This window comes from Agelaius tricolor, unplaced genomic scaffold (genome assembly GCF_023055355.1).
Source record: "Agelaius tricolor isolate 1412-34295 unplaced genomic scaffold, bAgeTri1.0.p SCAF_10, whole genome shotgun sequence".
Taxonomy (NCBI): Eukaryota; Metazoa; Chordata; class Aves; order Passeriformes; family Icteridae; genus Agelaius; species Agelaius tricolor.
Window position 1 is genome coordinate 6,846,707 of NW_027269270.1, and position 13,052 is coordinate 6,859,758.

Below are 13,052 nucleotides of genomic sequence, written 5' to 3' on the forward strand. Positions count from 1 at the left end.
ATTACTGTTCAGTCACTTCTTTCTTCCACACTATAAACTAAATTACTGACTCACAGACGCATTCTCCCTGTGAAGATGAACTCTTTGTTTGTTCTCCTTCCTTCCAGTCTGTTTATCGCCACTTCAGTTCGCAGACAACAAAACCTTAAGGACGCCTCCCCACATAACTGGGGCAAGGGTTCTTGGGCTGTGATGGTTTCTGGGTTTGGGCTGGGGCTTGGTTTTTTTGTTTGAGGCGTTTGGTCTTGGTTTGCTGTTGTGTTTCTTTGGGTTTTTGTTGGATTTTTCATTTGTTTGGTTTTGGTTTTTTTGGTTTTTTTTTTGGTGGGGAGGAAGGAGAGAGCAGCAACGGGAAGAAAGAGTACACGTTAAAATGGCTTCAATGAATTTTCTCCTTGGCTGTCAGAGCCACTTGTGAATGCTGTAGGTAAAACATTCTACAAAACCTGGAAAAGTCCATCTGACTCATTACCCTGTAGCCTTGTGAGATTAAGTTTGGTGCAGTAGTTCAGTAACAGCAAGCACAAAGCAAATTGCACCTATTGCTTTCTCACACTCATTACCAATACCTTTGGGCACGACAACATGCTGCCGAACTATTGCAACTAAAGTAACATGAACCCTGTATATTTGAGGCATAGTATGAAGAGGGAGGTTTTAGCCTATGAAAACAAAGACTTTCAGGGAAAATTTTTAAAACAACTCTCTAAAGAAAAATAAGAAAATAGAATCAACATAAACTTCTAAAACAGGCAGCTGGGCAAAACCATGCCAGCATTGTATGGTTTGGATTACTGAACACTGAGTTCAGGATATTAGAATAAAGATTGAATACATTTCAAAATATTGTGCTGGAGAAGCTGCATATGCTCACCATATTCAACGCTATTTATGAACGCAAATCAGAATTTGTTCTGAAAATGGTTACATTCTGAAACTGAACCTGAAGACATGTATTCATGCCATCTTCCTCTCTTATTTGACAGGGAAGAACGAAAGGCATTAATATATGAATTGGTGTACCACTATCATTTTTCATAGCATGATACCAAATCTTGCCATCCATTTTTGAGAACAATGAACAGCTTTTTCACTTACAAGGTAAGAAATGCAGCATGGAATCCATTTCAAGCTTCTAAGGTCATTTGAAACAGCCCATGTTTTGAAACAGAACTATTTTGCATAATGAAAAATTCCCTTGGTACTGTAAAGAGCATTGTAAGTCTACTCTGTTGATTTATGAATAAAAATATACCACAAACACAACTATGTCATATCTGTGTGTACAACTCATGCTTCAATGAAACACTACAGACACTTTCAGCAGAGAAAGCAGGAGACACTTTAAAGGCAGCAACAAAATTAATTCACCTCAGATAGGTTTCATTTTCTCCAACAAAACCCAACAAGACTTAAAAAAACCTCAAAGTCTAGGGAAGAAAGCCCTCAGTATTGAATTGTGGCTCACAAGCAAGACAAGTAGATGGCACAAAAATCTGTGACAGGACTTGTCTGGTGTTTCTAGCATATTTCTCTCATTTGGTGTATCCAAATTCATCTTCCACACAGAAGTCATATGGCCAGCCCTTAAAATAATTTGCACTTCAGACTAAGTCTGCATTGCTTAATTAGGGATAAACTGCCTTCCAGCTTGCAGCTTGCTTGGAAATACCAAGACAGTACTTTGCCATTTCTTTGTGCCAAATAAGTACTACATGTCACTTCACATTACATTTTACACCAATTGAGAAAAGTGCATTGTGCACTTTGGAAGCACTAAAGGCTTATCTCTTTCTACTACCAGTGATTTACTCTTTCCCTCATCTGGAAAATGAGGCTCAGCTTTGAGTTATGGTTTCTACATCTGGACACTCAACTCTTGTTTTCCTCCTAGGCCTTTGGAAGAAATGGCTTTTTGTGCATGCCCCTTAGGAGCGCTGCTTCTCAAAACCCAGGAGCACTTGTCTTACTGTGGTTACGTTCTCGTGCTCTCAAAGTGCTGCTCTTTCTGCAAGGTGCACAAGGGAAACTGCTTATTAAACAATTGAGTTGTTTTCTAATAGTATTAGACTAGGAAAAAATATTGGTCTTAAACATATGCTCCAAATACTGCACAGTCCAACTTGGTCACAGTCAACCATTTCAAGAAATCATTGAAGGTCTCAATTTTTTATGCTTTTGTACCAAATATTTGGTCCCAAATAATCAAGTGAAATCCAATTTCCTTTAAGACACTATGCACAAAAATAGCTCAAACGGCACAGAAACCATCCACAAAGAGCTTGTCCCTAGATAAGTGAAATCAGTAAATCTCTTATCACTTTCAATGCAAAGCACTCCCTGATTTCAATTTCCTTTAAGGTCTCGTTATTATTCTACTTATTTCAATTTTTTTCCCCATCAGCAGACTGCATTGCAATAAATATTTGTATATGTATTTGAGAGATACTAAGTGGTATTAACTGTTAGAATAACTGGGATAAATCATTAGAATTGTGCTCAGTTAACAAGCTTTCTCTGGCAACTGTCACAGGACATCCCACTAGTCTCAAAAGCACAAGAATCTATTTACCACAGAGCAGATATGTCCAACAGGTCATGTTTCAAATAATCCAGGACTGCTTTCCTTCCACCTTACTTTAGTTGCTGCTCCCTCCCTTCATTAAGCACTTATTTACACTAATAAGTGATTACTAAATTTTCATTTCCTCATTCAGCATAAGTACCATAATATTGCCATATGATATTTTATTCAAATAAAAATTTTAATTGAGTTTTTAATCAGTGCAGTAAGGGTCCCCCATATCACATTCCTGCCTCGCCTTCTGCTAGATACCAAGCCAACAGCATGAAAAAAATCTAATTAAAACTGAAAATGTGGACCACAAGCATTTATGGTAAGCATAGAATAGTGATTTTTTTTTTTTTTGCTACTATGATTAATTCCAAGAGTTGAGCTCTATTTTTTTTACTTTTTCTCTAAGAAGATACCAAGCCAAAATAAAAAACTTGCCTGTTTATTCATGTTACAACTATTAAGAGCTCCATTTCCTTTTGCTACTTTAGCACTGTACTCTAGCCTACCAGGGGAACTAACTATAAGGGTTTTGTTTGGTTTCCTTTTTATGCTAATAACTCAGTCATAAATGCCACACACAGGCTTGAAGCTTAAAATTATGTTGATTCTGCAAAGTAGTCATCACCTCTCTATATTTGGGCCTGATGACTTTTTTCCCCCCAAAGTGATAAGTTGCTATTTCAGGTGGAAAAAAAGTTTGAAAAAAGCTGGGTACTCTGACAGCCACACCATTAGCAGCAAAAAAAAAAAAAAAAAAAAAAAAAAAAAAAAAAAAAAAAAAAAAAAAAAAAAAAATTTACAAATCCTACAGAAGCATCACATTTTAATGGTGTAAAACATCAACTTTTTCAAGGGGCTTCCTGGAGTTATGAATCCCTGAAGCATTAACTCATTCTCTGTCCTATTCCTAAAGTCAAGGTGGGCTGATCTGCCTCACCAAGAGCCCTAAACACAGAGCCCAGTGGCAAGGTTCTCTCAAACTCCCTCACCCCATCAGGCTGGCAGAGTCCACATTTACAAGCCTTGAGGGCATGCTGCAGGGTTTATCTATTTATTCAGGCTTTTGCCTGAGGGAGGGCTGCAGAAGCAAAGGGAAGGTTGGCAAGTTGTCTTTATTTGCAACGAGGTCAATTTTATGTATTAATTTATGTACATGTGTCTGGAGATTATGATAGGCACATTTCATACAATAGCAAACAACTTTAGCCATAACCTAATTAACTTTGACTAAGGAAGAAAAGAATTCTCCAGGTCTCCATTAGAGATAAATTCCTGTAAAAACTTGCCGTGATCACAGATGCTACAAAATAAGAGTCTGTATAATCCAAAACTAAAAGGGGGAAAAAATGTGCCTTTTCACACACCTGAAAATCAAAAGCCAATTTATAAGTTGCATGTGAGTTTTGATGCTGTCTGAGCCTTCCCTTCAATGCCCTTTGACTTACTGTTGAGTAGCAAAAGAAAAATTCTTCTTCCTTCTCAGTATAACTCTGGGCATGATTTTGCAGGTGTTCAAAAGTTGTAGAAATACTGTAGTTCACGAGACATGGGAAAAATAAAAGGAGCTGCTAAGAATAAGAGAGTCCCCTGAAAAGGAGCACAAAGTGGTAGATTCATGGTACACTGAAATAATACAATCAATACAAGAAATCAACTGCAAAGTGAAACTGATTGCTGAATACTTTCTGACAAATCTATAGAGACTTTCCTGCAGGTGTTGGTTTGACCTATTCCCTGAAAAAACAAGAGAAGCATATTAGATTGGCAAGCTCAGGGTACAGCTTAGATATAACACTGTTTTAAGGGAAAGAAAAACCCACCATGTTTTTAAGGTGACACGTCAGTTCTAGAAATGGACTTGAAAAAATGCAGCAAGCCTTATGACACCTGCTCTGTTGTTGTTAAATTATTTAGACTTGAGCTGTTATGGTACTTAGCAATGACAAGGATCAGAAAACAACATGTTGCTTCAGTGACAAACTCAGCCTACACTGGGACAAGACATGTCCCAGACCAATGTATAACTCAGCACTCAGCTGAGCCAATAAAAGGCTCCCCAAAGATTTTTCAGAGAGACCAAGAGAAGCTTCAACCCTATAAAGTGTCTGTTCTGCATTTGCAGATCATCGGAGGTGCTGAAATGAGTCATTGTGGTTTGGGTGGATGGATGGATCAGTTGAGGAATTGCTTTGAAGTATGGAAATGCCAAGTGACAGAAACTGAGGATCCTACCAAAAGCTATGAAGTGACCAATTACCAAGGGCATATAAAAAGTTAAGAGAACTTGGATTAGCAAAAGAAGTGCTCATATGGTGTTTAGAGACTTATTCAAACCAACAGAGTAACTCATCTACAACTGATGCTCTTACCAAAGGGAATCTATGGCAGGGTTGCAGTAATATTGGAGAAATGAGATGGAGTGCATGTGAAAAATCAGAAATTCCAAGTATAAGCCACACATGGTCTCAATGATGAGCACATTCCAAATACCTTTGCGAAATATTCATGGCAAGTGAACAGAAAACAGTGTGCACTAAGAATATGGCAAGGAGAGCAGACCTTGGGAATAGAGCTCATTTTACAAGGAGAGAAGTAGATACTACATTGTCACCAACACAAATGTAAGGTGAAAGGGGATAACATGCTCAGCAGGTCACACTCAAAAGCTTTCTCTTCCAATAGCTAAATTACAGTGACATTCCTAACAACCCATCTTTTTACAAAGGGTATTGTAAATACCATGGGATCTTTATATTTAATTAACAAATGAAAGTTTTTAAGCTTTGCTAATCTGCGGCTGGCTGCCAAATCTGTGTTTTATGCCATAATATCAAACATATGTTTTATACAACATGCAACACATTCAGTAATTTTCACCAGTTCCAGGCATCCACTTCCCTTCCCTTGATACATGAAATGCATTCAGAAGCAGCAGAGTAATCAGAACTGGGAGCTGGAAGATTTAGAGTGCAAACCCATGGGGATTTTCCCATTTGTCACCCCTGGGCTCTGGCAGTGACTTACAGAGAATGTCACGTTTATCTACAGACTGTAAAATGAAGTTGTTAAGCACAAACAAACTCAGGATGAAAAGTACAAAAATGACTTAAAATTTCAAATCTATCTTCCACCTCCCTGGTGAGATAAAGCTGCACAACCTGCCCTGCGCCCGATTTCCAGTGCAAGTAGGGAAACGTGGATTAAAACTGCATTTCTGGCTTGGCCACAAATGCTGTGGAAATGCATCTAATATTTCCTTACCTGAGCAATCATCCCATCAGACATGGGATCAACTGCCCTGTAGGTGATGTAATGATTTTGAGGAGAAAGATGAGGTTAATAATGCAAACTCAACCTTTCAAAATAAACCCAAAAACTTGCCACAGCAATTTCAAAGTACACAAAGTTTTCTTTTTGACAAATGAAAACTTTTTTTTTAACACTAAGTGAAGACTTAGCAGTATTTGTTTAGAGTGTTAAAAGCTTTCTTTAGCAATAACAAAAGACTGAAATGCAAAACCCCCAGGAGAATCACTTGCATTAATAACAAAATATTTTTTCAGACAGTAATTGGACAGTACACCCGCTCTTGCATGTAACTGGTAACATTTCTAAAACTATAAAGCTGATTGCAGAAGAGTTGTTTACTGTGAAAACTCTCGTGCTTCGCTTCAGCCACCAAAGTCACTAAATCACAAAGACTTGAACTATGAGTATCTAATATCATGAGGTTGTGGGATTTTGATCATCACACATTTTATTTACTCAGAACTTCTGACATAATTGTCACGACTACTGAAATGTTAAAAGTGATTGTGTTATCCAGCCAACACGTTTGGAATGGAAAGAAAGGAAAAAGCTGTTTTTTCCAAGGTTTAAGAACATGAAGTCCTTAATCTGTCTACTTGTTTATCATGAGACCACTCTGTCTTTGTTGGGTATGGATACCAAACATAACAGATGGTCCGCCAAAACCCTATCACGTTTGCTTCAATTATTTGTGAAAGACTGCAGAGGGGGAGGAAAGAACTAGGATGATACACTAAAATCTAAAAGAAACACAAAGCCAGGTACTAAACAATAGAAAGAATGACAAGTTGCCCTGAAACAGCTCCCGGATATTTCACTTGAACAGAAACAAAGCAAGTATAGAGTCAAACAAACATGGTGTCAAAAAAGAAGATGGTTTCATGGTTAATCCTACCTACTTAATTGTTTCAGCACTCCAAAGGGACATACAGCTGATTTTGCATAGTATTTCCACAGAATTACTAACTTAGTATTATGAGAACATATGTAAAAGATAAAGATACACCACTATGTGCAACAATTAACTCTGATTGCAAAAGGGCAAACTTGTAACGTGAAAGGAGACCAAACGACCTTTGAAATACAAGGCAAAGCTCGGCAGACAGTAATATGCTTTCTGACTCTCCTAAGCCCTTAAGAATGCTTTTTCATGGGCCAAGGTGTTTAAAAGACGTGTATTTACGGTATTTAAGAGATCTAGTTTAGTGATGGAACTTATAGGTTAATGATTGAGCTCAGTCTTTTGCAACCTAAATGATTCCATGCAGGAGAATGCGTGGAACCCTCATGCGTTTCTATGTGTCTTAGCAATTTGCCACCTGCACTCCACCAAAACACAAATACCAACACTGCAGTATGAAGTCAAGCATTTAAATACTAAAGACAAAAGAAATAGATTAGAAAAAATTATGGCAGAGGCTTAGAGAAACATGTTTGAACATGATTTTTTTTTCTTCTGAGCCAAAAGTGTTTGGCCTCAGAGCTGCAGAAATTTAGGGCATAGAAATGGGATAATTTCATTATGTAATCTGATTTCCTGTGTGTTACCCACCACTGCACTTTTACTTAGCTACTCCTCCCTCCAGTAAGTTACATTTATCAAGATTATCTTCCTCAAGATGCCAGTACTTCTTGTGAAGACACACCAAAACTAGAAAAACCACTAATTACTTTTGACAGTATGTTCCAAAGATTATACTCTCAGTAAGGGATAAAGTCCAAACAGTGATTTTCAGGTTTTTGCTTGTCACTGTCCAACAGCAAATGCTCCTCTTAGAAAATTCTTCAATACTGAGTGCTTTCCTTGTCAGAACACATTGGAAAATCTGTTGATTTGTCATATACTAAGTAAGCTACATACACAAAATTATAACTATATTAGATAAATAGGTACGTAACAGGTAACCTACAAAAGCTATTCTAAGAAAAAGGTTATGTTCAAGTAAAACAATTTTTGTTAAATTGACACTGTCACCATAGATTCACAGTCTTATAGAAATCAGAGAAAAAGGCTAAATAGTTTTCATTATACTGCAGTATAAAGAATTAACAAAACTGAGTCCCCACATTTACTGGGGTAAACAGAAGAAAAGCTGGAATTAATTTTTTGTCTCCTCCCCTACCTTCTTATATATATATAGCTACTATCCCGAACAATTCTTTTCATATACAAAGGAGATAAAAAATTACATTACTAAAAAACGTTACTAGAAAGAACTGTAGTGTTTACTACCAGATTTCCCTGATAACTCAATTATGTTCTTGGAGGTTTTAGAATTTATTCCATAGATACTTGAGTCCTTCCTAAGTGAACTAGAAGTTCTGCCTGAAGCCTCAAAGCCCTGTTTTGAAATAACTATATCTTGCATTTTAGGGTAAAGCACACCTGAAATCTGAAGTTCACTGTAATAATTCAGCCCCCAAGGATGAAGGGTTATAGGTGCTAACATCTCAGAAGTTACTACAAGGTGCTGCACTCCTGCACTGTATTGTGGGGCTCACACAAATGAAGCTTTCAGCTCTACTGGTGAAAAGGGTGGTGTAAAACCAGGCTACAGCATGGAGACCTCCCTCACAGCATGTGCTCCATCGGCCAAAAAAACCTCACCCTGAACAAATCACGGCTTTCAGGTTGTGAAGCAAAAGTTAACATCCAGGGGAGGTTTCAGAGTCCCCTTCCCTGCCCAGCACACACCTCCAGCTTTGCTCTGAGATGGAACACTCATCACTCCAACACTCCTCACTGTCCGAGGTGACCCATCACAGGCTGAGAGCTCCAGGAGCACACACCAATTGTCACCACCCTAACACACCTCCAGAGCTGATCATCACTACCTCTACTGCAACCTCTCCAGATCTGACTGTCCCCCAGAAGAGACATGAAGACAACTTGAGTTTTACTGATATTTTTAATAAGAATAAAGTAGATGAAGCTGCAGTAGATGTAGAGCTCCCTACAAATGATTCTGGAAAGCACTGGGACAAGGCAGTGTGGGAATTAGAAACTGTGATGAAAATTATTTAAACCATCATATAATAATGAGTAATCCAAATTCCACACCTCTTGAACAGTGAGAGAAAGGTGAAAAACTGCATCATTTACCAACAGACACGCTAGGCATGAGCTCAGATCTTGGGAGCTGTCATGCAATGTTTCACCCTGCTCATTTGCCTGGCAGTGCAATCTCTCTGACCATTAACAAGTAATTCCTTTGCAAGAGCCAGGAGCAGCTCAGCAACCATCTAATTTCTTAATAAAGGAGAATAAATCATCGTTACCTGTGAAGAGGATGAAGCCATTGTCTCTGCAATTTACAATTGTCACAATTGCCACTCTTCTAAAACCAGTCTTTTCAGTGTCTAGCTCAAAACAAATACCTTTTCTCACATGTGTCATTGAAGATAACTGCAATTCAATCCTATTTTTGAGTCTTTATTGTAGGAGGTAAACAAAAGAGCATCTGCACTTTGGTTATTTTTTACTTGGTATATGTGAAGAGATAACTGCAAGGAGTTTCAATGCTCAAGTTTATGTTAATCATGTCTATGTCTAATACCCCACAAAAGGGAGCATTCAGCATTTTCCACTCCATTTCAAAATAAAAGGAATAAAAGTAAACACAAGAGCCATGTAACATCAGAATTCTTTACAGCTGCCCTATTTCAGTCGTAGATGTGCACTATTCTTGTCTGTCTAGCCTTACAGAGGCTGTGCCTACTTTATAAACAGTATGAAATTCAGAAATCTGAAAGAAAAGTTAACTATAACAGCAGCACAAGCCATTTATGTTCCAGCAATGCATCATTTTTAGAGAAAAAATTGCATTTTCTTCACAATGAGCAATTTATGGATTCAGATAGCACATCTGGGATTTCTATTTCAAGTCTATTATTTCACAAAAGAATAGTTCTAGTAAGGGTAAGGCTAGATAAATATTAGAAGAGATTGACATTTCGCGTAGATTATTTCTAAGATCTGAAAATAATTTGGTAAGCATTATACCAAACAGTGAAGAGAAAAATCTGCAGCTCATAACTCAATGTATTAATTTGAAATCAAGGATACATTCCCAAGGGTAAAAAAAGACAAAGAAACGCCCTGCCCCAAACAACTGTGAAATTATTTACACTGTTTGCTTACACACACCCTGGGCAGCCCTGCAGCCAGGGAAGGTCTGGCCCATCACAGGGAAGGCAGGAGGCTGAGGAAAGGCTCTCACAGCTCTTCTAAAGCCAGATCCAATGGCTCCATACTGGCCACACCACTAGGGAGAGGCCTGAACTAAGAAATTTCCTCCCCAAGACAGGTTGGTGGGGTTTCTTGTTGTGTTCTTTTTACTCCTTTAATTTTCTTTTAGCTCAGCCAAATCAGCCCAAAACACTTCATTTAATTGCTAAGAAAATTAAAGCATTATTCCATGTTTAAAAATATTTTCATTTGTAAGCACTTTGACACTAATTAACCAATCAAGCAGAAAACAGACCCTTCTTCGCTCCACAACTTGCTTCCATTCTGGAAGCAGATTGTGGGGTTGTTTTAGTTTTTGGAAGATATTAGGATGCTGCAACAAGATACCCAAGCAAATTTAACTGTTTACAGGAAACAATAGATGACCTTTTGTCTTCAGAATCACAGTATTTTGTTAGATTGTGAGTGTATAAAGCCCAAAACTACGGGTGCAAAGAGCTGGTTTCTTGTGGTTTGTTGGTTTTATTTTTAAATGTAGCCCATCCTTTATTAGAATATGAAATTAAGTTCACATAATTGCAACACTATATGCTATACTAAGCATGGTAAATATATGCCAAATATAAGAATAACATATATATGGATCTAGGTAAGTAGTAAAGGTGGGTTTTCTCAAATGGGTTCAAACTAAGTCTATTTAAGTCTTCAGTGGGCCAACCTATATTTCCTTACTTCATGAAATAATTTGTCTCTTTAAAATCATAGGAATCAAATAATTCCAGAGTTATGTTCTTGGAAGGGGTGTTTTCAGGTGTCTTCTGCTCTGTGCCAATGGACAAATAAAGTTTAAACGGGAAAAAAATCTAGAGGAAACCAATCTGCATGTTCCTTCAATATTCCTTTCTTCTTCCTTCCTGATACAAAACCTCACCTCTCCACCTGTAATAGCTTCCTAATTTATTAAAATCGATTCCACACTATAAACACAGTATGTGCAGCCCAAATATTGCCTCTAGATTCAAACAGTGAAATAAATAACAGTGGTTCAGTTTTCCTTTCCTTCCCACTTTCGGGAAAAAGGGCTTTTGGCTCTCATGCAGACCTAGAGATGAGAAGTTATTCATTCTCACACCAAGCACACCTCCAAATGAAGATCAGGAAAACAACTTGGCATATCCATATCAGCTGCCCAGTGTTAGATGTGCAGTAGCATTGCTTTATTCCAAGTCACAACCCACTTCAGAGCAGGAACCAATTTCCTTTTTTGTACAGGTATCACACCAGGGAGTTGACATTTGCAGGGATCTACATCCAGACTGTTTATAGCATGCAAAGGATGTAGTGGAATATTAAAATTTTACACACATGTGCTTTTGGCTCAATTATAATTTCATTAACAATAGGTAGTAGAGAACTATGTCAGCCACTCCTGAACAACACTGGGATGCATGATGACACAACACTAGATGACAACTACAGGCCATCCCCTCAATGACAAAACCCAAAATACCTTTGAAGGCTTCAGATTAAAGACTCCCAATTACCAATGAAGTTCAATTAAACTCTTCCCCATTTTAGATTCAAGTAACATCATGGATTTGGCCTCAATTCTTACAGTTGTTTAAGGATACACCAAGTTTGAATCCTGTAATTGAGACATGGATTTGAGACTACTTTTACACTTACATTTGTGCACAAATATTGTTTAGGATCTTAATTCTTCTTTCTCCTCAGCAGAGGACCACTACAGGGGAAAAAAAAAAGAAAAATAAAATAGAATAAACCAGCAGTTGTTTTCCTTTGTTCTTCATCACACTTAATCATTTTGTTACCCATAAGCATTTGGGCATTTTGGTTTTTGATCCTGTTGGGTTTTTCACAGTTCTGTTGTGATCTCACTACATGATCTTCCACTGTATTATCTACAAAGCCATTTGGCTACAGGTTAGAGACAGCACAGCTTCCAGGCACCTCTCTGCATAAATAACAGGAAAGGGGAAGAAGGCTCAACATAATTTATTATGGGTTTAATTTTCTATTTCCTTAATAATTGGTTGATAAATGAAAAAAGGGAACATTTTATTGATATCCAATCTTTTCATCCTTCCATTAAACAGCAACCTGAAAGTTTTACAAAAAAAACCCCAGGAAAGTGCTACTACTTATATCAATAAAATATTGAAGGAAAATTGCAAGTTTCACTTCCATTTGACTGTTCTTGGGCCACTGTAACACATGGTAAAGAGCTACAGCAAACCAACGTTTCCCTAAAGGCTGGGGAATGACTACATTTTTAAAAATTATTCTTCTGAAGTTTTTTGATTCGGTGGTTATGATTGAAAACCTTGTACTTTATTCAGAAATAAAACATTAGACAAATTTTATTGCTAAAACTATTTTTTAAAATAAATATTTGTTTTGGCCACAGAATTTGCTGTTAAAAACAGCTTTTAACTAACCAATAGCTGAGCTTGATTGAACGAGCTATCAATAACAAAAGCAGCATAAATTCCTTATCCTTAGCCCAGAATAAGGAAGCCAAAGCTACCTAATTCCTAGACAGATGGCAATAGAAACTTGGTGAATGGGTATGAATTTTTAGGATTCCAACATTGGCAATGCAGGGAAAGCCTCCTAAGCTCAAGTGCATGCAGCACACATCCCCTAAGCTTGGCCTGTCAGGCAAACCAGGGCACATGGGCTGGAAATAAAAGCAAACTTGTGGCTCACTTGCACCCTCCCAAGCAGCAGAGCAAACAGAACCATTGCCAAGGCTTTCCTCTCAGTTCCAGGCACGTGCAGCTGGCACCAGTGTGCTCCTCTCATGCACCAAAGGCAGCAGATGGAATGAATTACATATTTCAACAGCCTTTGACATCATATCAAACACCTTGGCTTTTAGTTTGAGAAGAGTAGCTCCTGGGATTTTTTTTTTCCAGCTTTCACCATCCAAATAAAAGTCACACACAGTTATTT

The 13,052-nt window shown here is 37.8% G+C and overlaps 1 long non-coding RNA gene across 1 annotated transcript in view; it reads right to left on the reverse strand.

Moving 5' to 3' along the window:
- Positions 1 to 9,249, reverse strand: part of LOC139593409 (uncharacterized) — a 207,518-nt gene extending 198,269 nt beyond the window's left edge. The window contains exon 1 of the long non-coding RNA XR_011680288.1: positions 9,167 to 9,249. This is a non-coding gene — a long non-coding RNA (uncharacterized lncRNA). The remainder of the gene's footprint in view (positions 1 to 9,166) is intronic.
- Between the last annotated feature and the right edge of the window lie 3,803 nt (positions 9,250 to 13,052).